The sequence below is a fragment of the Rhipicephalus sanguineus genome, chromosome 3, assembly GCF_013339695.2.
Source record: "Rhipicephalus sanguineus isolate Rsan-2018 chromosome 3, BIME_Rsan_1.4, whole genome shotgun sequence".
NCBI classification, from domain to species: Eukaryota; Metazoa; Arthropoda; class Arachnida; order Ixodida; family Ixodidae; genus Rhipicephalus; species Rhipicephalus sanguineus.
In genome coordinates, this window is record NC_051178.1 from 50,327,168 (window position 1) to 50,350,808 (window position 23,641).

General features: G+C 46.5%; 1 pseudogene; it reads right to left on the minus strand.

Moving 5' to 3' along the window:
- Positions 1 to 978: 978 nt before the first annotated feature.
- On the minus strand, positions 979 to 4,886 carry LOC119385457 (juvenile hormone acid O-methyltransferase-like; annotated as a pseudogene).
- Between the last annotated feature and the right edge of the window lie 18,755 nt (positions 4,887 to 23,641).

Sequence of the window (23,641 nt, forward strand, 5' to 3'; positions counted from 1 at the left end):
GGCATGAGTATGGCAAGTATAAATGGCAGGTCATGCATGGTATACACCAGAACGCATGACCTGTACCAGAATGTACACGGTCGACCACGTCAAAGGTGAACACCTCATTCGTGTTCAAGCCAGTAGAACTCGAACGCTTATTCTACTTGACGAGGGAAATATCCGTTATATGACGTCTAATCCTGATATCCATGAGCACAATAATAATTTTCCGAATTATGCATTACACATGAGCTTATATGAGGTCATGAACACTAATGGGGGTGTTCACCTTAGATGTGGACGATCCTGTACATGTATGCATGGCAAACATGCGATGGTGAACGAAATACCAAGACATGAATGTCTTGATTTGTCTCAGAGCCAAAAAATGCAGTGTATGCAGCTGCTCGGTAAGTGTTTTGCATTAAATCAATTCCCACAACGCAGAGGAGCTGCCGGATTTTTTTTTACGCTTCCCTAGTTCCATAAGCAGGGCGCCAAGTTGCCCCACACCTTTACAAAGTCGGACCCGCCCCGTCATTATTCAGAACACAGGGTTTCGATGACGTATATTGGCAATCGAGGATTTCTGAACTTGCATTCCAAGAACTCTACTTCTTACCATTACCCCCGGAAAGTCGGGAACCAAAGGCAGGCCGTTGTGCGAAGCACGTCATCGCTCGATTTTCATTTGTTCGTTCATTGCGCAGTTCGTTTTCTTTTGGAGTCGACCAGGAGGGGGAGGGGGTTGCGATGAAACATGACTCTCCAAATTGAAAATCCTGAGCACCCTTGCGCTTCTAACTCTGTCAGTGCACGGTAGAATATACGTAGGAGAGTATCTCACACCGCAATCTCCTCATGTAAGGATGGCGGACTCTACAGTCGACATATAGCGAAATGCACACATGATGTACACTAATATGTGCTTTTCTGATCTCACGGCACACACCTCCAGGGAGGTTTTGCTGTTGCCCTCATACTTACCGATTATATCCTGCTCAGACCATCCGTCAAATGTGACCAGCCTAGGCAAGACGAAAAATGGAGGTTGACAGCTGGGCTTCACGTAGCAGTGCCGACATGTATGCCAACTGTTCTTTCTTGTCCTTCATGTAATGACTCTTCGGGATGTACCTCTTCAATATCTAGGCGTAAAATTATAAACAAATTCATCAGAACTTGTTGCTATTTTATATTTTATTATTCAGCGACACTTCTATGTGTTACAAGAAAGCTCATACCTAGTTTCGAAGCTGTGGTGAGTCAGCTCAAGAAGGCGTATCGTTGAAACTTGTGCAGTAATAGTGGCAGTTAATGAATAACGTGTATAGCAGCGTAGTTCAGTGTGGGTAGAATAAGATAATTTGATGAGAGAATCGCGTACGCCAGTTAGCCATAGCATTACGAGTGCCTTTAACGAGTAACGGTAAAATTATCCCGGTGGTTCGGAAAAGCCGTGTACACCATTGACAACTGTAGCCGTTGTGTGTGGCAATACCTCGGGAAACATATTGCAGCTAAAAGTTTTGTAATAGATTACAGTGGATGAATATATATATATATATATATATATATATATATATATATATATATATATATATATATATATATATATATATATATATATATATATATATATATATATATATATATATATATATATATATATATATATAGTGTTGCAAGTAGTCAAGTAGATCCTCCATGAGAATTCACAACGTTATTTATTTCGACGTTTCAGCCAGACTCTGGCTGACACGTCGAAATAAACAACGTTGTGACTTCTCACGGAGGATCTACTTGACACACACACACACCACACACACACACACACACACACACACACACACACACACACACACACACACACACACACATATATATATATATATATATATATATATATATATATATATATATGTGTGTGTGTGTATGTGTATATTTATAACATCTAATCATGGTATGGTGTTTCCCCCTAGCTCAGTCTCAGAGCGCTTTCATTTTTCATTCACACCTATCGTATCACATACGGGATTGCTGCATTGGCTGACACGCATGAAAGTTGCCTCTCATCTGTCCATAACCAATCTTACATTCAAGGCCAAGTGCACTTCTTCACAGTGACAAGATTTTACTTATTGCTTCACAGTCTTGCCATCTCACATCATGAGTTCGGTAATGTTAGTACGCTAGAAGCAATAATTGCATGCGACTTTCTTATAGTGACATTAAGTCGCTCTAACCCAAGAAAAACTGAATTTTGGTAAAATTACACCTGCCTTTCAGCCGTGAGGTTTTAAGGTAAAAGCTAACGTGACAGTATGTTTCAAGGTAGTCGTACGGAAAACCTGCCCCCCCCCCCCCCCACAAAAAAAAAATAAGTAAGTAAAGCGAGCGTGGAAGCTGCGCGTGTACTTCGCCCACTGCGTCTCTACGGCCAGGTTTAAATTTCGAAAAGCTTGATTAGGGACCAACCACAAATAAAATTATTAACCCCACGCTTTTGCAAACGCGCGTGACTAGTGCAAGTATGTAAAGCGCCACAACTTCTCATAAAATTGATCATTATCTATGAGAGCATTTTCCGATCTAATGCATTGTGTGCCTATAAGTTGTGCGGAAAATACAAGCTTAGGCAAGAATGTGGTAATGACGAATCGTCAGAAGCCCTAGCCAGACTAGAAGTTTACCAGACAAGCAAAACCTGGGATCTTTCATTTGAAACGTTGCCATTTCAATTTTGGAAGGTAAATGCTACAGATCTTGATACTGGCGTTTCCTATGCCCAATAAACACTGAACCGCTTCTTGGTCTTCAAGAAATTTCATTCGCTGGTTAACGAAATGTATTACTTGGAAGGGCACTGCTAACACAAATCGACTGATGCTTATACTGACTTTTATAAGTGTTTCAGTGTGTAATGCATAATAAGTGTTGCTTGTGCTATACCCCCCCCCCCCCCCCCCGATCACTAGTGCGATTTTGTTGATGTTTTTTTTCCCTCTTTGGTTGCGCTCTAGCTCAGCTTAGAAAATGAATGTGCAAGAATAATGGCATCTGCTTGTAATCAGGGCATGCGTATTTATATGTTTTTTGTCAAATAGTAAGGAAGAAAGAGCACCACAGTCTAAATATTTTAGCAGCTAAATTTTAGCAGATAATTCATAAAGAGTGTTCGCCGACAATGCATATACTCGCACCTTGCACTTCGCCTGATTGAATGTGCTTTGTATTACATGCATTCAGCGTTTGGACGCACGCTTTCAAAATCTAAACATTGTAATACTACACATCACAAAAGTAATCATTATAAAGACCCAGTCGAGCAAATTTCTCACTAAGACTAGAAACTTTTAGCGCGACGTTTAGTTCAATACAAAGATGCGCTTCACACTGTGAAGGTGGTTTACCAGCAAAGCTGTTTAACGTACGACACCGGGGTGACGCAGAATTTCGAACCATGGTCGATCACGCAGCCTGAAACTAAAGCCGAAATGTCTGCCCAGAGAGAGCTTTCGAATTTAGTACATGCTCCTTTGAAGTTTTTCCATTTGTGTAGCGGCGTGCGTGTTTTTGTTGCGACATGCGTCGCCTTGTCTTTTGTGTGGCTGATACCTGCTTGCCGCCGGTCGTCATTCTTAGTGGACCAGTTGTGAGTAGTGGGCTTTGCCTAACTTCTGAGGCACACACGTTTCTACTCTTACCGAAGAATATGCCTGTTTTATACAGATCCGCTGTGATATATTAAACTCTCATCAATGCAGTGTGTCTGTAACAGAGGGAAACCAAGGTTAAATTTTACGGATTTATTGAAGTGACGTAGTGATATCCACCTGCAAACACATGCCATGATGCTTGAAGCTCACATCAATGATAAGCATCATTATCACCATTACATTTTATGCCTACAGCAGAATGGAGATATCTACCAGTTTACTATAACTTTCCTGTCCTTCGCTATCGCGCTGGGAGACTACGCTGCTCAGCTCCGCTCTAGAAGACCAGTTGTGAGCCGTCCAGCGGGCCTAGGAAAATCTCAGAGCGTAAGAGCTCGTGGCCGACGCCTAGGCGGGGATGTCCACCCAAATCCCCGAATAACTAGCAGGACCTTTCAGTAAAGTTGTTGTTGCTGTTATTGTGCTTCGCTAGCGGATTCCATAGTGTTTTCTTATTTGTATTTCTTAATTTGTTCACATGAAGTAACCCCTGTACGGTTTTCGGCTGCGGACACGATTAATACTTGCTAATAAATTGCCTGAGCACGTGAATAAAGCAAGCTTTAGCTGCTTGCAATTGACGTTTCTCCAGTAGTGAGCGTACAAATACGTGGCAAAAAGCGCGGCCCGCATATACCTCCGAATACTTTTCCCAGCGGTACATCTTGGCGAGGCGGCTCCAGATGGTAGCAGGTTGGTGGGTAGCGGGAAACACAAGGAGACATTGCCCTCCGGGCGACAGTAGCGACGCTATGTTCTTCAACGCTGCACCCGGGTCTTCTAGCCACTGCAGGCAGTAAAAAGAGTAGACCCTGTCAAACTGGCCGTAACGGCTGAGGAATTCGGTAACGTCGCCGTCTATGTCCAAAATCGAGATACTCGATCTTCTCGTGGGCAGAATTTTCGGCGCGCGTACTGAATCATTTCGGGGTTGATGTCCACGCCGACAATCTTTTCGCACGGTAGACAGCGAGGCAACAGGAAGTCACGCGTGAAGTCGCCAGTTCCGCAGCCAACGTCCAGCACCCGCATCTTGTCGTGTGGCTCGATGAGAAACGCCGGCTGGCTAAATGCAAGAACGAGGTTGCTGTGCTTTCTTTGCAGGCCGTTGTTTTCGGCGTACTCGCTGGCGGATAATGGAGGTAGGTTCGTTGATCCCTGCTGCAATGGCAATCGGCTATCCATCGCAATGTCAGAAACAAATGTGCGACCGAATGCCCACAGTCTGGCCTGCTTTCTGGAAAGAAGGCGTAATACAAAAGAACTTCAGTGAGAGCGCTGTAGCAGTGGCTCATGTTGAAAATGCTTTAAAGGCAACGAAATAAGGGGAATTTTAAGGACTAGTTTTTCCTTGCTAGGCACAACATTATTGAGAACTAACAGACAAGCAAGCAAAGGAATTTAGAGGGGTTGTTACTTGTAATACTTATGATATAAGTGTGAGGAAAGTAAAGTGAACGAAAGGGAAACGCCGCCGGCAGCGGCCGAATCTGCAACCTCCGAATTACGCGTCCGATGTTCTACAAATTGAGCTACGGCGGCGGTCATCCTCCCTCCCAATTTATTGGATATATCTGCGCATTTGAAACTGGGAGTGTTCGCCAGCGCCCCACGTAGCCGCGACGGTGAGTAGTGGAACACTTTTTCTGCGTGCTGACGTCACGCAGCATGCGATCATTTCACGAGCTCGAAGCTGGCCGATAATCCCTCGCATACTACTTGAAGGCATCAAGTCTGCCAGAACGTTTCAAAGAGGGGGAATTTTAAGGGCTCGTGCTTTTTGTTAGACACAACATTAATGAGAACTAACGGTGTTAGTCAACACCGCACATGAATATGAGCGGTGTTGACTGAAATAATTGTGCTGAGCGTTGTTCTTATTTGGCAAAATAACGACAACGCTTTTTTGACGACTCGTTTGATTTATTCAGATTAGGTGCGTTATAAATACATGTTTTCCCGAATAAAAGACGTCAGTTGCTAGTAGTGCGTCGTACTGTGTCTTTCTATTCCTGTGTGCCGTGTTAGTCGCGGTTTCGTACATCATCGATGATGATGAGTATGATGAATTATGGCTGAGCCTTCTTAACCCATATATGCCCAGTGTCCTACATATAGGACGCTTCTTTCATCCACTCTAACATCGCTATTTCTTTAGCAGATGACTAGCGCCTCCTACAACACATCAAGCAGGCCTTATTGTCAACGTGTGCAAGCCTACACATTGCTAGCTTTTCATGCTGCCACGTGCCGACCGCTTTCACCGGGCAAACGCGTGCTTTGTGTGAAAGACGTCATGGAGAGGAAGAAGTGCACAAGAAATGCCGGCCGCTGTTTCCGGGCGAAATACGTCATGGAGAGGAAGAAGTGCAATGTTGGTGTGCACGTGTAATCTCTCAAAAGTTACCATATCCGCACACGCCACCCCTAACGCCCAGTGACCTATATATATAGGACGGCTGGAAAAACAGTGGTGCGTTTACCTGGAAGTAAATAAAGAACTTGTGCTTTCTTTTGAGGCTAAAAGTATGCTTTTTCTAAAAGAAATATTTGTTTTGTCACTTTTTCTGAGTTTGGACATATATGGGTGTGTGGGAAGCGTTAAACGACCCACATGTTACGCAATGCACATGGTGCGACGTCTTGTGCGATTTTACCCTTTTGCCCTTGTAGGAACGAACAAGACACGAAGGAAGATGGGACAATCGCTGGTATAACAAATGAAAGATTTTATGAGATGCGAAGCATCTTATGGCGAAGTTCCATCGGGTGGTGGTGGTGGTGTGCAGCGTGACCACCCTTAGTGCGTATGCGCGAACCTCTCCACACACCCCTTCTCCACTCTTCTTCTCCCCTACCCTCCACGCTCCACCTCTCCTCTCCACCTCACCACTCCCCCTCTGAAGTTCGGGCTCGACATGCCGAAACGCTGCTTCGCATCGCCTCATGGTCCCCTTTAGAAGATACCCCACCCTTCAAACCATTATGCTCACATAGCCTGATGTTAGCACATCTGGGAATGCGGTTGCTCGCCTTCGTTTGTACAAACGTCGATCATCACGCGCCATCATGATGAACGACAGTGGCTGGCGAGATGAAAAGATACCCCACCCTTCAAAGAATTATCATGCTCACGCAGCCTGACGTTAGCACATCTGGCAATGCGGTTGCGCGCCTTCGTTTGTACAAACCTCGATCATCACGCGCCATCATGATGAACGACAGTGGCTGGCGAGATGAAAAGATACCCCACCCTTCAAAGAATTATCATGCTCACGCAGCCTGACGTTAGCACATCTGGCAATGCGGTTGCGCGCCTTCGTTTGTACAAACCTCGATCATCACGCGCCACCATGGTCAACGACAATGGCTGGCGAGATTAGAAGATACCCCACCCTTGAAACCATTATGCTCACATAGCCTGATGTTAGCGCATCTGGCAATGCGGTTGCGCGCCTTCGTTTGTACAAACCTCGATCATCACGCGCCATCATGATGAACGACAGTGGCTGGCGAGATGAAAAGATACCCCACCCTTCAAAGAATTATCATGCTCACGCAGCCTGACGTTAGCACATCTGGCAATGCGGTTGCGCGCCTTCGTTTGTACAAACCTCGATCATCACGCGCCACCATGGTCAACGACAATGGCTGGCGAGATTAGAAGATACCCCACCCTTGAAACCATTATGCTCACATAGCCTGATGTTAGCGCATCTGGCAATGCGGTTGCGCGCCTTCGTTTGTACAAACCTCGATCATCACGCGCCATCATGATGAACGACAGTGGCTGGCGAGATGAAAAGATACCCCACCCTTCAAAGAATTATCATGCTCACGCAGCCTGACGTTAGCATATCTGGCAATGCGGTTGCGCGCCTTCGTTTGTACAAACCTCGATCATCACGCGCCATCATGATGAACGACAATGGCTGGCGAGATGAGAAGATACCCCACGCTTCAAACCGTTACGCTCACACAGCCTCATGTTAACACATCTGGCAATGCGGTTGCGCGCCTTCGTTTGTACAAACCTCGATCATCACGCGCCACCATGGTCAACGACAATGGCTGGCGAGATTAGAAGATACCCCACCCTTGAAACCATTATGCTCACATAGCCTGATGTTAGCACATCTGGCAATGCGGTTGCGCGCCTTCGTTTGTACAAACCTCGATCATCACGCGCCATCATGATCAATGTACACGTGAGTTGGCAGAGGCATACCACATGGCAAAGTGTGCTAGCGGTTGCGTAAGTCAGCCGTCGAATGAACAAGAGATTCTTTTCAGTCATCAATCATAGGATTGTGTGTGGTTTACGGTTTCTGCATATGTTTGAATACTTCAAAGAAATTCTTTCAGTTGTTAAACTAGCGCTTGTCCCGTCTTCTTGCTTCGTCTCTTGTCCGTTTGCGCGCTGCCTAACAATGGAGCTATGTGTCTCTTCTGCCACGAAATATTACATCTCCTAACGCGTTTCATAGCCATACATGACGCTTCTATTGGGTCTTTGTCACAGACCCGTTAATCGAAGGCAATCGCCGGGCAGATTCCAAGGACTGACGTATCGGCCCCAGAAACGCATCGCGCAAGCAAGGACAACTTAAGAGTTGGTCCCTTCAGCGCGCCACCGACAGCCGGTTGTCGTCCAAAGACCGAATCAGAGCCAAGAATTGGTAACACAAAAGAGCATATTCTCAATTCGCACGCATGACTGGTTGACAATTATTATCTGGTTTGATCGCCTAGTCAAGATCCAATCCCTCGACCAACTGGATGATGCTTACAGCCAGCCAGCCGACCATACCATCCAAGGACCATCCCGGCCAGCGCTGCAAAGCGAAATGCCGGCAAACAGCCCCTCCACGACAGGAAACTAGATAAGCCCGCGTGCTTTTGTTACGCGTGATGCACTACCCCAACAAACAGTTATGGAGGACCAGGAAAGCTGGATCGTAGCCCAGAACCCAAAACTCCTGCGACCCAAGCCACGAACCACCCCACACAGGTGACGCGCTTTGAAATTTTTCTTCAGATTTATTTGTCTTTGTGGCTCTTATATGTATGTACATGCATATACATATCCGGGACATGACTGTGACGGCGACGGCGAAAACCAGCTGAGAGTGTACGTATAATTGGTATCGCAAAAAATGTATAGCATTTGTGGTATAGTCGAAAGGAAGCTGGTGCAGAAAACTTCAGGTGTGACAAAAAAGGCTGCACTGTACAACACACGTCGCCGTTCGTTCCTTGCAAAGTGGGAGTTGTATACCACCTTTCTATTTGCTGCGGTCATGTCTACATTGGGCAAACTGGTCTTTGCCTGAATGTAAGGTTGTCGGAACACAAACGCTCATTGGAAAGCAACACGTACTCGCCCGCTGCTCGACACTGTCCACAACAAGGATGCACCCCTAACTTTCATGACACCGTCTATGCTTTGAAGCATAAAAATCAGGCTACTAAAGAAATTGTTGAGTCTTACGACATCAACAAAAAAAGGCAATCTATGTGTAACCATGCCCTTAGTAGCACTACATTGCAATGAAATTTCTTGCCTGAATAGTTTGATTACGTGTACAAGAGTGTACATGTCATAACCGTTTTAATCTTTGGTAATCTTTGCAGGAGCACATAGTTTTGGCTATCAATAATGTAAGAGCACGTGGTACTTGGTCATGGTTTAAATAGTGTGTGTTGTAAGAAACTTAGTTGTGAGAGGTGCTGTGGGTGCGTAGTACTTCTCGTGTACTTGTTTTTCGCGCCTCCGAGATTCTGAGATTCGCTGCGGCCGGGCGAGCTTTCAACGGCGCGCGGCCGGAGCTAATCGGCGAGACCACGTTGCTAATTATTTAAGTAATATTTAGTGCTACCATTAAATGCTTGAAACTAATTTGCACAGCCCCGTACCTCTAAAAAATATCGTTAGCGAAAATTTTCGACACTTTCCTTGCAGGGGTGCACTTCTGCACTCAGTGGAACGACAAACAAATGAAAGAAGTTGCTGGTTTGAGGACACCGTCCCAACTTTGTCGACCGCCCTTCACGGGACGCCGCGTTCCACCGTAACCAATAGAACGCTGGCGAACGCTAAGGGCTGGTTTTGAACTTTTCGTACTATTAGTTTGTCCAAAAGGGGGTGTCCCCAGCCTTCTTTTATTAACCTATCGTTGGACCGAGTTCATTACATGGGCAAATAAAGAGCCTTGTGCTACCGCGAATCTTTTTTTCTGGAGCATTTTTATAACTCACTTTAAGATAGCTTATCACCTATTAGAGCGTGCGAAATGTACAAGGTATGTGGTTTAGAAATACTTGCAGTTCTACACGTTTCCCTTGAACCGCGAGGGAAAGCTGTTGGCGTCGATATCGATGAGAGTCAGCGCCTAGCGGCGAGCGGACAAAACCCCGCAGTGTCGATGGCTCCTTGAATAATCTGCTAGCGATACCAGTGTTCGCATGTGTGCGAACGTCGTGCATGCCCTATGAGGGCAGCGTAGTTCCGTTGTGTTAGCACAGTATCAAATGCTTGTACGTATGCCTACACTATATACACAAGCATTTGGCCTCCCGAGGCATATTGTAACCCCAAGGTTAATGTTGCGCAAGATTTCTCACCAGCTACACGCCTAGCCCGTAAAACTGGTCGAGTTAAAAAAAACGCAACATTTTTCCAGCAGCCTTCGTCACAACAAACTCGTAGCAGGGAAGAACACCTACGTGTATGACCCGGTTGGTCAACAGGTCGTTCTTCGCGACCCGTAGCAGTTAAATAGTGGTTGCCCTTACGGTCCCCCCAAGGACTATTTCTCGTTTCTTTTTACTAACATCAGGAGCGTACTACCAAAGCGAGATATCCTATCCACTTTAATCGACTCTTAGGATTCTAACGTTACAGTGCTAACCGAAACGTGGCTAAACTCGTCTATCAATAACGGTGAAATATTTCCTTCTTACCCAGATTTCAGTATCTTTCGTGCCGACCGAGATGGCCGGCGTGGTGGTGGCGTGCTCATTGCTACTCACCGTGACCTTAGCTGCAGCCGTATTGAAATGCAGCCGTACCTCACTCGAAATGGTGTTTGTGTGCTGTAAAGCCGTTCAATCCCACATAGTCTTAGGAGCATGCTATCCTAATGCCCCAGTTGTCTTATTCGGTGACTTCAATTTTCCGAACATAGATTGGTCTGACCTCGTCCTCCTTACATCGAAACAAAACATTGAAAGCAACTTCGTCGATACGTGTTTAACATTTACTTTAACTCAATTGTTAATGCAACAACGAGGCAGTCTAAACATTCCGCCAATATACTTGATCTAGTATTAACAACCCAACCCGATAGAATTACCCCGCCTTTCATACCTCGACGAAATCAGCGACCATAAGGTCATTCATGGCACCTTCCAATGTAGGCTGAACCGCGCAGAAAAAACACGCAAAAAACTTGCCCTATACGATAAGGGCCATTACAATAACTTCAATAAAGAACTAAACAAAATTTTGGCAGTTTCTAGTTAAAGATTTTAACAAGCGATCTGCCACAAAAAAAGGTTAATGTTTAAATCTAAAATGAATAAGCTAATCAGTATTTACATTCCAACAATTACAATTAGTGAGCGTAGCACTTCCCGCTGGTTTAGCCCTGAACGCAAGAGGCTCAAAAGCAAAAAGAAACGGCAATTTCGCTCCGCAAAAAACACTAACAATCCTGTGGCGTGGCAAAAATACCAGGCCACCACGAAACTATTCTGCTCTGCCGTCCATAAAGCGAAGCGGCTGTTTAATAATACCACCTTGCCCAACTTACTCCGCACTAACCCAAAACAATTCTGGAGAGTGATTAACCCGCAGAACGAAAACAGATGCATATCAATAATGGAACATACCGACAACCTATCCCGAACAACGCAGTAGCAGAATCACTAAACCTTACCTTTTCTTCCGTTTTTACCAGAGAACCCATTGAAAATCTCCCTGATGTCTCCCCCCACAACTACCCCACCATGCCAGACGTCATTTTTTCACCTCAGGGCATCCAGAAAATCATCGAATCGTTGAAACTTACATCATCCTGTGGCATCGATGGTATTAATGCTAAGGTGCTGAAAAACACCAAAGAAATTACCAGTGTTATTCTTTCTCATATTTTTCAGCAATCACTCTCATCCGGCATCGTTCCTCACGACTGGAAAGTGGGTAAGATCGTTCCGGTTCCAAAGCCAGGTTCATCTAGTTACAGGCCCATATCCCTAACCAGCATCTGTTCAAAAATAATGGAACATATAATTCACTCGCAAATTGCTAAGTTCCTTACCACAGTTAAATTTTTTCATCCTAACCAACATGGATTACAAAAGGGACTTTCATGCGATACTCAGCTTGCACTATTCATCCATGACCTAAGCGCTAGCGTAGACCTTAACATACCAGTTGACGCCCTTTTTATTGACTTTGAGAAAACCTTTGACAAAGTTCCCCACAACCGCCTACTACTAAAGCTCTCTCAATTAAACCCCAACCAACTTGTCTACAATTGGATTCAGGACTTCCTCACTAACCGTCAGCAATTTGTAGAAGCTAACGACACGTCCTCATCCCTTTCTAACGTAATCTCTGGTGTGCCTCAAGGTACAGTTCTAGGCCCCCTCCTCTTTTTAATTTACATCAATGACTTACCCGATAATATTTCGTCTAACATCCGCCTCTTTGCTGACGACTGTGTAATCTACCGACCTATTACTAACGTTTCAGATACAATTACTCTCCAGCATGACCTACTAAAACTCGACGAGTGGTGTCCGAAATGGCTCATGGTCCTAAAACTAATAAAACTGCACTTGTTTCATTTTACAGACGTCATAAATTACCTGCCGCTAACTATAATATTAATGGCTCCATAGTTTCTTCCCTAAGTTCCATTAGATATCTTGGTGTTAACATCTCACAGAATCTAAACTGGTCTTCTCACGTAAGTAAAATAGTTAACAATGCTAACAGAGCTCTCGGTTACCTTCGTCGTAACTTACATCTTGCACCTCAATCAGTCAAATTACTAGCCTACAAAACACTCATTCGCCCAAAATTAGAGTACGCATCCGCCATTTGGGACCCACCTCAAATTAACCTATGTAAGTCCATAGAAGTAATTCAAAACCGCGCAGTTAGATTCATCTACTCAGATTACTCATATCATACCAGTGTTACTAACCTTAAATGAAAAGCTGGTCTACCTAACCTTGAACTACGCCGTAAGATTTCTAGACTATCATTGTATCACAAAATGTATCATACGTTTCATTATAACTCTCCCACTCAATCAGCCCATCGCACTTCAGCCCGCACAAGTCACCACAAGGCCGTCTACCCACCCCCTGCTTGCACCACAGCCCACCATCACTCCTTTTTCGCCCAAGCAGCCAGGGACTGGAACGATCTTCCCCCAAGTGTCATCCATCATTGCAACACGGATAACTTTCGAAATGCCATAGAATCATTGTTTTATTAACCCTACATTGTTTGCCCACACCCTCATGTAAAGCCCTCTGTTGGGGGGCCTTTGAGGTGTATCAAATAAATAAATAAATATGCACTCTAATAAGTGAATGCATGCAGTGTCGGTATGGAGCTTGGTGTAACCATCCTACCGTTCATTCGCCAAAATCATTTCAATGTGTTCGCCACTTTGTCGTTGAAGCAGATCACATAGTGCATTTCGCGTCGTCCTAAACGAAAGAAGGTCTAAGTGTCAAGGTGTGCATGTAGAATTTTAGTGGCACCATCTCATGAAGTGTTGGCAATTTCGAAATCCTGCTGATACTACAAAGCATGAACAAGCGTCCTGCAAAGACCGCGTACTTCCATAGCGGTACACGCACACGTGTAATATTTTGCTTTTGGCAATATACCGCTATGAAATGCTGCGGTTGTGCATTCAGTCAGCTAGGTAACATGGCGGTGTTTTTAAATAATGTGAACGAAGTGACAAGGCGCGATGTTAGAAATACAAAGGCGAAAGATCGCTGCTACTGCTTCCTGGCCATATTTGTTCCTGTGTTAGCTTTGTTTCAGTGCATCCACTGTAACCACAAGTATTTCCAGCGGCTGGTCTCATCGACGGCACTGTACAACGCGCAAGCGTGGTACATGGGAACAAAGAAAAATTGCTTGGTAACAAAGGCTGCGTAATGATTATACCATGAATATTCTTAAGTTATGACCAGACTTTTTTATTGCGCAGATAACAAAGAAATCCTCTATTTGATGAGACAGAGAAGCCTTTCGTGCACTTTATTCTGGTGGCGTCGGATGTAGCAGTCGTAATCAAAGCACCCCTGAAAGATTTCTGTGGCGTCAAAGAGTGGGACGCCGCTAGTCAGACACCGTTTTTAGCGTCTGGGACGCGCCAAGCCTGTGCCATGGGTGGCGGCGGTGAAAAACTTTCTGACATAAAAGAGAGTGAATGAGCCTCTGTAGGGGCCCTACAGACTAGGTGATATCCTCAGTCCGGGACGTCATTGGACCATACCGCTGCTTTTGCTCCTGGTGTCGTCGCACAGCCAATGCATCGAGATTATTTTTATATGCGAAGAAGCTGCTTCTTAGCGTCGACCGCTTGAAACGATTCACACCGGCACTACGACAGTTCAGCTGGGGCCCTTTGAGAATCAACGAGTTGGAAACCGAGCTCACGTGTAAGTAGATTGTTTGACAGATGCCCACGACAATGCTCGGGCCTGCCCACCAGTGCTTGCTCTTGCTGAGGCGCAGTACTTCACGCCGCAATGCCAGCGAGTCGGCACGATTCAGCTATGAGCTGCGACGAAACTTCATAATCACTTGATGAATGGGTGATGTACTGTCGTAAACACTAACCGACAGCCGCGAACGTTCCTTTGATGTACAGCGAGAATACATTCCACTGTGGAACGCACACAAATATAGCGCACAATGTGCGCACACCAAGCTGCTGACTAGAATTGCAGATCGCGACACTTACACAAAGGTCAGCAAACGAGCATTGAAAACAGAGACACTGCCTTTACGTAGCACACAAGAAAAAAGAGCCGATACAAACACGCACGTCTGAATGTAAGTAAACGCAGTTTACAACTAAGCAGTGCTTTCAAGCACCAAATTTTTCACACATGCTGTATCACTTTCGTTGACTGCACTGTCATCAACAATAACTATTCGCACCCCAACGGACAGCACATCCACAGTTTAGCGAAGATACCTCCTTCGCGTCTCCTTTTGCGCAGCACACAATCTCTTTCTGTGTAGGCGTACACTAACTAAATACAGGAATTCTGTTCACTAGCGCATTACTCGGAATAGGTTCACTAGCGCACTAGCGCAATACACATATTTAGAAGAGACAATACTAATAGCTTACTTGCATTAGTGGGCCTCTGACACCAGGCACTCAGGGACGGAAAAAGCCGTGCTGCCCATGCCACAGGAACTTGTGGTCGAAACCTGGTTGACAGAGTGAGCATAATAGCTTTAGAGCGCAGGTCTTATGGCGCGTTCACACTGAGACATTCGGCGGCATGAGTAGGATACATGCGGAGATATATCCAAGATGCCCAGACTGCGGTGACGTTAGCTCCTTGAAACACATGCGCTGGCCATGCCCTGCGTCGCAGGACTACAGTGAAGAAGCCTGGTGGACAGCTGCTATCAACGGCCCCAGCTACGACGTCCAGCTCCTGGCTGTCCGGAAGGCCCGTGAGAGGGTGGAGAGGCCCGGTCTCCCCGTCCCGACATGGGACTAGCCATGAGTTGGATGTGTAGACATCTCATACTCTTCCCTCCGGACCAAATAAATGTCTTTTCTCTCTCTCTCTCTCTCTCTCGGCAAGTGCCAAGTAAAACACAATTACTGTTGTCACGAGTACCATCACTAATCTTTATCTAAAAAAGGGAAGGAAGGGGAAGATGGGAGCGTGCGATGAAAAAAATCACAGCATATCCACGGAGTGAATGATGATGAGTGGGCGAAGCTGCGGAGGTTCATCAATAAACCGTGAATCTTCCGTGAATTCTGCCCAGTACATCATCACCGACGTGAGATCGGGCGCGTTTATACTAAAGGTTCGATGAGAGTTATGACGACTTGCAGCTCACTTTAATTTTACATGTACGCTGTGAATTTTCATTGTTTAGAAAACCATTGCTTTAGAAAACATCTGGCGTCTTTCGTTAAGCAGCTGGCGTCTTTTCGTTTTGCTTTAGAAACAACTGGCGTTCTTTCGATTTGCTTTTAGAAAACATCTGGCGTCTTTCGTTGGTTTATTTCATCAATCAACGGCGTTTTGAACAAAATTTTTATTGTTTAATCACGCACAGGAGAAATCTCACCGGGTACTACCTTGGAGGTAAACAATGGCTGCTAATGGGAATGAGAGACAGAAGAAATCGGCTTTTAGCTAACACTTACACTTCTACTTCCACTAACGTTTCCTACTGGAACATGCCAATGGCTGCTAATGAGGAATGAGAGACAGAAGAATTCGGCTTTTAGTTAACGCGCACGCTGCGAATTTTTTATTGTTCAACAACGCACAGGAAAAATCTCCCACCGGCACCACCTTGGAGGTCAAGATCTGGTACTAGCGTTACGACTGGTTACGCACTACGACTACGAGGGACGAACAGGGTGCCGCTTTAAGGAGCTTGGCCCCTAAAATATCCGTAAACAGGGGTGGGTGCTCGAGCCGACGTTTCGACAAGTGGACTTGTCTTCTAGATAGAACATTCAGCCTTGAAGAAGACAAGACCACTTGTCGAAACGTCGGCTCGAGCACCCATTCCCTCTTTACAAATTTTCTTCATTATTACTCTTCGCAATGCACCATGCCACGATCTCGCAGAACGGGTAGCATTATGTAGGCGAGAGCAAGATTCTCGTGTTTTGCAAATCAGGACGAACCAACCACCACTGCTTGCGTCGTTTCTTCTTCGGCGAACGCATCTTTATAGTCGTCAGACATCGCCAGAAAGTTGCTTTCCAGCAGGCCCAGCAGTTGAACGACGTTGCTCCTGTCTTCTGTTTCCTAGCGGAACGCAAACGCAACGCACGGTGCCTAAAATGTTAGCGTTCCTTCGCACGAAGGAACATCCAGCCGCCCTAGTTTCGGCAGTGTAGTTGGTAAGTAATGTGAAAGCGGAATTTCGGTGGCAGGGAAATTTCATTTCGCTATCTCTAGACGGCGGATTTCCCTGTGCGAACGCGGCCTTAGGCGCCTGTTGCGGCATTGAGCGGCGTCGCCGTCGACGTAACCGATAGAGCGAACGAGGACGAAAGAGAGCGAACGCGGAGACCAGTGAGCCGCTGTGTTAGCGTCTGCAATGCCTCGTTCCTGCTCACGCTCATTGTGACAGCGCAACCCATGCCTATTGCGCTCGTGCACGACAAAGTGGGTCGAGCTGCGAGGCTTGGGAGAAGACGTGCGTTGGTCGAAGGGACACTGTGTGTGGAACGCTTTAGCGGACTTAGATTTTGCATCTAGTTTTCCGGGCACAAGTTCTCCTACAATAAACAAGTTTTAGAGCGCAGCTCTTAGGCGCCCGTTCTTGCGTTGAGCGACGTCGTCGTAGGCGGCAGAGCGAACGAGGACGGAAGAGAGCGAACGCGGAGCGCAGCGGATGGTGAGAGACGGCGACAGCGAGGACAGCACGAGGAGGAGGAAGCGACAGTGGCGAGACGCCAGGTTCCGCGGTGGCCACCCGCGGCGCCAGACTTGTTCGCGCCGTCGTGCGGTCACTGATGACGTCATAATTAGAGACCCGATTTTTACGCAAATACCTGTTTTGTTCCTTGCGTTCCTATCGCACCACTTCGATGTAAGACCATGAGTAAGGGGTTAAGAAGGGCTTTTACAGTGTTTTTGTGGTGCCCAAAAATGACTATTTTTGGCATGTGTGCCTAAATGCCTATCTACGAAATCGGCGCCTATATGAACACCATTTAACCTCAACTTTCGTTTTCGGGCGCACTTTGAGACCATTATTCATGTTATTAGACAAAACTGACTGTTCGAAACTCTACGGGGTTCAACATAGACCTCTAGTTCAACCAACTGCCGGAAAACAACCGCTAACGGCAGCGAAGAGGGACGCGCAGGCCAGCATATGCCGCCGCACTGACATGGTGCGAGCCGAGCGGTCGGCGAATGCGAAACCGTAGAGAGCAGTCAGGGAAATGGAGAGTGAAGATCAAATTAAAGAGAAATGTGATGCGCACGCGGCTTTTGTTTTGTTTGTATTCACTTTGTAAAGGGGCCCTCCAACACTATAGACGGTTTCAAGATTGCGATAGCAGGAGCACGTGGTGTACCCCAAGAAACTTCCGGTCACCTCATTTATTGTTCTGCAACACCGAAGCGTAAAGCGTTTTTTAAAGATTTGCCAGAGTAAGGGAATACTCTTTTTCCAGATTCACATAAAAGAAAGGCGCTTATAGTTAAAGACTAACTCTTTTAGTGTTGTGTGTAGCTTAGAAGAATATTTAATACAAATAATTTGCTAGACACAGGGAGAGAAGTATTGAAACCCTACGGGCTACTCGCCAATGCTTTGGTTCCCCGCCAATCCTGCTAGCCTACGCCAGCGCAGGAAACAGGAAGCGGTCCAGGGCCTGTGTTAGTAAACAGTGAAACCCTCTATATAGGCCCCCACTTTTTAATCGCGGTTTGCGTATACTGAAGGGTGAAAAGAATAATGACGCAACAATGGCAGCGATAGGGGCACACTGTCCGAAGCTATTCAGCCCAGAAAATTCAAAATATAAAAAAATGCCGACTTTCGACTTGATTTTCGCGGGGTCACGTGACCATATTTCACTCTCCACTGACGGTGCAAAGCACCGCCAATGAAATGAACTGGAAGGTACTACCTAGGGGAAGCTTGCACACCATTGTTACCTGTTGCATCCAGAGCGACGATCACGCCGTTACCTCAGTAACCGACAACGTGGCACCGCACCCTCACTCCGAGAAAAAGGATGAGACTAACAACAATGCGTAGAGGTGAAAGGCTTTCACCCTTTGAATGTCTCACGAGTGCACGACAACAGGTTGCCCAGCAGAGTATACAGGCAAGAATAAAAAGTTTCGGGCAACGACAGACCTCGTGTGCGTGTTTTTTCTATGCTTGGAGGAGGAGGACGAGGAGGAGAGGTTGAGGAAAGGAAAAGGCGCAACTTCTGCAACCCTAAGTGGAAGCACGGCTCAGCGCCTGTAGGGGAAAGGGGGAAAGGGAGATAAAGATGAGGAGGCCACCGTGTTTTCAAGTTGTTTTCTTTTTTTTATGACACTATTTGTTTGTGTTGGTATGAAAAGTACAGCAAACAAACTTTCCCAGAACTCGAAGGGGGATCATCATCATCATCATCAGCCTGTCTACGCCCACTGCAGGGCAAAGGCCTCTCCCATGTTCCGCCAATCAACCCGGTCCTGTGCTTTCTGTTGCCACGTTATACCTACAAACTTCTTAATCTCATCTACCCACCTAATTTTCTGTCTTCCCCTCACGCGTTTTGCCCTCTCTTGGAATCCAGTCAGTTACCCTTAATGACCACCGGTTATCCTGCCGACGTGCTACGTGGCCGGCCCATATCCATTTCTTCTTCTTAATTTCAACTATGATATCCTTAACCCCCGTTTGTTCCCTGACCCAATCTGCTCTCTTCCTGTCTCTTAAGGTTACACCTATCATTTTCCTTTCCATCGCTCGCTGCGTCGTCCTCAATTTAAGTTGAACCCTCTTTGTAAGTCTCCAGGTTTCTGCTCCGTAGGTAAGTACCGGTAAGATGCAGCTGTTATATACCTTCCTCTTGAGAGGGTATATAACAGCTGCATCTTACCGGTACTTACCTACGGTACTTACCTAAGGGGGATACCCTACCGCATATGCGAAACGAGGAAGCTCGCGGAGGCATACAAAAGCATGAGCGAGGTAAGCCTTTAGCACGGACGTCCGACCCGCGCAAGCAAAAAGCCAGCGGCAAACTAGCAGCCAGCGCCGCTATCGTGTTTGGCAGTCGTCTTTTTTGGTTGTTGTTGTTGCAACGGTGTCGATTTTGTGCTCAATTGAAAATCCCACAAAAGAAAACCCTATAATAACATCTTTTTTATGCGTTTCCAAGATTTCTTCTAACGTTACATTCATTCAATCAAGGTCTGCGCTCTTCTCCGTCACTTCAGCCCGCAATAGTTATGGCGAACGCCACTATGCTTTGGTGCTGTCGGCGGCGATGAAATGATTCCATTGCGTGATTAGGATAATAAATATATTGACATCGATGCTCTGACCTACACTAAAATTATCCCCAGCCATTAGTCCACGCAATGCACAAATACAAAGTGTCGGAGGGCCCCTTTAGGGTGGTCACCGACAGGGGAGAAATTGACCCTACGCGATTATACCCGGCCAACACGAGGCATCCTTCCGCTCTGGTCTTTTAGCGGTCTGGCTAACTGCCGCTGTGCTGACCTTTTCAGCCATGTCGAAAAGAAAGAGACCCAGGAATGTGCTGATTCAACAGTGGACGCTTGAATCACCACGCTAGAGGACAAAAAGAGAGACCGTATGCTGCGAACCGTGCGGGACGAACGACTGTTGGCGCCTTTGTGCCATCATAAAAAATAACATTTTTGCTTTCCTGTTTGGGCGACCCAGCAGGCCCGCGAGGCGGCGGAGAGGCAAGACCTCGACGTCCCCACGTGGGAGGCCTAGGCCCAGCCAAACAAATTGCTGGTCTCAATAAAAGTTTATTCCTCCTCCTCCTTGCTTTCCTGTCGCAGATACAGGTCCCGCACATCTTTGTTTTGAAATTATTTACATTTATGTAAACATTTATTGTGCTTATATTTACGACGTTAGAGGCCTAAAACGTATTTTTCCTGCCTATTTTCGGCGCCTATGACATTGCTTTGCCTGCCTATCTTCGCCTAAAACGCGCTTTTTGGATGCCTAAAAATCCGGCCTCTAGTCACCACTGAGGTATGCGGCGAGGGCGTCCACCAATGCTATATATGGAAACAAAGCGCTGCATGAACGGATGCCTGTCTGCGGCAGCTATTGTGGAACGCGCCCACGGGCTGCCTTCCGCGGGCTCACGGTTAGCGAGGCAGTCGCTCTTCGACTTATCGCAAAATCAAAACACTTAAACAGCTGCGCTCAGAATTCGCAATAGGCAGTAGCGTAATCGCCGGTGAGTTTTTACAGCGAAAGCTGTTATAAGATCATTTCACCGGCCGTTTTTGGCGCCGTAGTTGTCCGCCGCTGCCGCCGCCGCCGCCGCCGGTGTCCGTAACCAGTATCGCTCGAAATACGAAAAAAAAAACTAAATAAGAAAAAAAAATCCAGGATGGAACGAGGTTCGAACCTGGGTCCTCTGCGTGGGAGCCCAGTATTCAACCTCTGAGCCATGCCGGTGCTTGAAAGTTGTATGCAAAAAGGTCCTATACAAGCTTCATATCGGGAAGGAACCACATTAGCATATGCAATATAGCGTGGTAGAAGAGTAAAGTAAGCACCAAGCGTCACACAACGCATCGCACGACGCGTATTCTGTAACCAGGCGTCACACAATGCTAAGTGCGCAACGAGTAGGTTGTCGAATGCTTCCAACCCCTTACAAAGGTCTCTGCCATAATTGTTCATCATCGTCAGGCACAACATCAACAAAGTGCGCATAATGCCTTACATGCGTTTAGCAGGTACCACGGCTCTCCATGGAATGACGAAAAATGGCGCAGTGCCTGCTGCCCTACTTCTCAAAAATTACAATGATTTAGAGCGTAGTTGGTTCCTCGCAAGTGCACTTGTATTGGTTGCCAAGGGAGCCCATAAGCGCATGATCCATTTCCTCAGGGTCTCAGTAAAGTTCTTCGCCTCCCCCCCACCCACCCGTCTTTCTCCCACGTCCACCTATGTTATACAGTATGACGGGAGAGGGAAATAGCGACCGGGCGTCACCCAATGCAAATTCCATAAATGGTGGGCGGTTTAAAGCTTCCAAGCCATTACAAAGGGATGAGCCATAATTCTTCATCGTCATCAGTCGTCGCGTCAACAAAGTGCACATAATGGCTTACAGACGTGTAGTTGGTGCGTCGCTTCGCCGCAGAATGACGAATAATGGCTCAGTAGGTGCTTCCCAACTTCACGAAAATTGTGATTTATGGCGTAGTGGGTACCTTTCTAGTGTACTTGTATTGTAGCCCCATGAGAGCTTACAACGGGCTCTAGAAACGCCGCTCTTCCAGCTTTCGCTGTGACTGTGCTGCGGTTTCAGCGCAGGCCTGGCGTTTTTTATTTTTTAATAAGTGGCCAGCTGATCAGAGAATGAAAGATGAGGCTGACGTAGGTCCCAACTCGGTTGCTTAGAATGCTAGGTAGCCTTCGACCTGGCATCAGAGATGCACGTGGGAAATGGCTTAGATCCGAGCGTAGCTGTTGCCAGAGTGCTACCGCGTGTGGAAGTCAAGTAACATCGCGGCATTCAGTTCATCAGCGATAGGCCTGCAAGCAGTGGAGCATGACCATGTTTCAAGCATGCGTGGTTGCAGCTTACGTTCCTGAAACGAGAGAGGGAGAAGAAATAGTAGGGAAGGAAAGGCAGGGAGGTTAACCAGTATAGGAGAACCGGTTTGCTACCCTACACATGGGGACAGGGTGGGGGAGATTTAAAGATGGAGAGGAAAGAGAGAAAGATAGAAAGATAGCTTATGACACAGCACACACTGAATCAGTCGGTCACTCTTGCGTGGTACGCGACATTTCTGTCACAGCCGCTTGTCCAAGTTCGTCTCTCTTAAAAACCTCAGCAGTGCCGTCGTCGCCTTCAGCTGTGATATCTTCTGCTGACGACATGCAAGAATTGTTTCAACAGACATTGGTCTACTGTCAAGGCACGCTGGAACGGACGCCAGTGACTGTCTCTGAGCATTCTATACTGGACAGTCGCAAAGGCCGTAGTGTAGCGTCTCCTCGCAACGACAGCCATCGCAAAGAGCGTTGTCGGCCATTCCAACCCGAAATGATCAGGATTTCGTAAATGCCACCCCTAGCCATAAGCGATAAAGCAGGGTGGCCTCTCTTCGGCGGAGTCCAGAAACGAGAGATCCGTATTGTGCATTATCAAGGTAGTCAATCTTCGTTCTCTAAAGACCACTTTGTCAGCTTTTGCTTTGCTTTGGCAACACTTGCACCAGAAGGTGTCTTTTGTCGTCTGATTTTGTGTCTGTTGTTGTTGGATGGTGCGCTGGCCGCGGCTACCCATCTTGCGGTGTTTTCCGCGGCAGTGAAGCGCTTGTGACTCGGGCATTCTTGCGTAATGCCAAGATGCTGCCTATGATTCGGGACTAACTGCTTTGTCAGTTGATCGAAATTAGTGGTAGAAAGATCGCATGGACTACGGCAATGAGGCAGTACAATTGGACTCACCGAAATTGACAGATTTCTTTTGCTTACTTCATTAAACAAAGTACAGCTTAATTTATACTTGTATACAAAATCGGAACCCATGCGATGCTGGAACGTTAGTTGAACGCGTGCAGTTACAAGGAATATGTTTCCAGTCGATGTCCAGTGTACGCTGTCATCGCCTTTCCGCACCTCAGCGCCGGCGATGTGCGGCAGAAGTGGATAGCAAAGCGTTAAATGCAGGCTCAATTGAAAATCTCTGGTAAATTCTTACCTGTATTCGGAGCCTCCGCGTTCGATGTTCACTGTTCACAGCAACACTCGGAACACCAATGCTACTGCGATGAAAATATGCCGCCACGTAGTGTATGTTGCGGTGCCAACTTATTATTCTTTTTGTTACAGTGACGCACTTGCATTGTTTATCAATAAGATCGACATTGACGAGTGAGTTCGCGTCGCTGGAAACAACTGACTCATCGCCTGCAAAAGTTGCGTCATT